The 1895-nt window shown below is 47.8% G+C and overlaps 1 protein-coding gene across 4 annotated transcripts in view; it reads left to right on the top strand.

Annotated features, from left to right (window-relative positions):
• The first annotated feature begins 169 nt into the window (after positions 1 to 169).
• The window catches only part of arhgap12b (Rho GTPase activating protein 12b), a 45269-nt gene continuing 43543 nt past the window's right edge, over positions 170 to 1895 (top strand). For 2 of the 4 annotated variants that reach the window (XM_014023870.1, XM_014023869.1), the window contains exon 1: positions 173 to 330. The gene's annotated coding sequence lies outside the window, so the exon portion shown is untranslated. Of the gene's footprint in view, positions 331 to 1895 lie in introns of all 4 variants that reach the window. The other 2 variants (XM_014023867.1, XM_014023868.1) reach the window with 2 other exon arrangements.

Here is a 1895-nt window from a genome sequence, read left to right as displayed (position 1 = left end):
CTTGCAACCTTAATACTTAAACTATGAAAAAAATATCTGAGTCCAAAACGTTTTTCTTCTGGGTSTCAGGAGATTAAATCCAAAAGTTCACTTCACATGAACAAGGCGTGTGCCGAGCGTGACTCGGTGCCCAGGCTTTTACTCTGAAAGGCACGACCGGATGTGACCGGTSCTGCCAGCCTGACGCCGTTAGGCAGCAGGGGAGGCGGCGGTTGTGAACAGAATGACTGGAGGATTTCTCTGCGGACTCTCCAGGCTCCAGAGGCTGAAACAGGTTCRGAAAAGTTCCAGTCGACGCTGTTAGCGGCGCGCGGAGAGCCCATTTTCAGGGTGAGTTACCCGTGCTCTTTACGTGACGCTCGTGGCGGAGGGACGCTATTGGCTTCTGTCGGGACTCACAGTTTGTTGCCATGCACGCGCTGCTGCAGAGCGAGCGGAGGGGCTGCTCCATTCAACCTGCGGTGCTTTTGTCCCCCCCACATCACCATCGTGAAGCCTCTGGAAACTGCCACGGAAATGTGTCCTTTTTGTGTGGGGATAATTAGCTCAAACGGAATACGTAACGTGACGTTTTAGAAATGATGCCAGGTGGTTAATTAAACCCTCCACGTGACTGCGTCCTGATTAGTCCTCGCTGATTGTCTCTTCCTCCCCTCAGAGAGCAGGGGTCTCTGCTCTGTCCACGCTCGTGGGAATCCTTGGTGACCTCTTTGTTGTCACGGATTAAAACTCCTTTGTGTTGCGTTTCTGCGGGCTGTTTGTGACAGGAAGGGGACCCTGCCCCCCCACCGCCCGCCCCAGGCCCACTCAGCCCAAAACATAAAGCAAACGGTACCTGTTTGTGTTTGTTGTTGTTCCGCGTTTATTTGAATAAGCCTCAAAGGTGAAACAATGTGGCAGCACATGGATGCAGCTGCTGGGTCACATCTGTTTCCATGACAGCAGCCTGGTGTCAGCACGTTCTCCTGCTCGACCCTGCAGATGTTTGTTGACAAAAGTCAAGTGTGTTTTTTTGTGTGTTTGTATTATTTGTATTTCTTGATTCACAACATTATGTGACAGTAGAGCAGTGCAGAGCCCTCAGGTGATGTTTCACCACTACGTTCATGACTACCAAGCCCCTCCCCTTTGTTGCCCCCACATGATAAATAAAGCCCACTGTAGACAGACAGTAGTTGCGCAACATCCCTTTTTAAAATCCCACCCAGAGCAACAAGTTGCCTGGCACGCTCCGCTTCGACTTCACTGTTCTCTGACAGCGACAGATTCCTTTCTACCAAGAAATGTTCTCGCTTGGAACATCTGGCAGAACTCTCAAATTGCAGAGCAGCTGGGACAGATGAGGCCGAGCTGGAAGTGTTTTTCCTGCAGTGTTTTTGAGGAAACACTAGTGACTCACTGTAGTGGAGTTGTGGTCTCCTGCTGAGGTGAGCGATGTCATGGGGTAAATATGTTGGAACTCGTCCATAATAATAGTAACAATAATACTAAAACACAAGAGASGGGCTGTCTGAAAAGCTCCAGTTTTCTCTCATCGGCCCCATAAAGTTTAAAGGGGCAATATTATGTGTTTCCTCAGGTATATGTTTAAATTCTGAACCATAAGAACAGTAACTATGTCACCTTCAGTTATAATTAAAATGTTGTTTATATATTTAAATAGAAAATAAACGACTTCTCGTCTGTTTTGAAACGTTTTGAAATTTGCCTCTGTCTCTTTGAGAACCTCCTTCCGCTTCTGTCCCACCCATTTCAGCAGGGTGGATGTTGTGGCTGCCCAATCTGTACCGGAAGCATGATTCGTACTGTCCCAGAAACATTGGGCCTCATGCAAGAACATGTTCGTATTCTTATTCTAAATTTCTCTTACTTTTGTTCGTACAAAGGGTTCGTAC

Source organism: Austrofundulus limnaeus, unplaced genomic scaffold (genome assembly GCF_001266775.1).
Source record: "Austrofundulus limnaeus strain Quisiro unplaced genomic scaffold, Austrofundulus_limnaeus-1.0 Scaffold393, whole genome shotgun sequence".
In the NCBI taxonomy this organism is placed as follows: Eukaryota; Metazoa; Chordata; class Actinopteri; order Cyprinodontiformes; family Rivulidae; genus Austrofundulus; species Austrofundulus limnaeus.
This window is presented reverse-complemented; position numbering and strand designations above follow the sequence as displayed.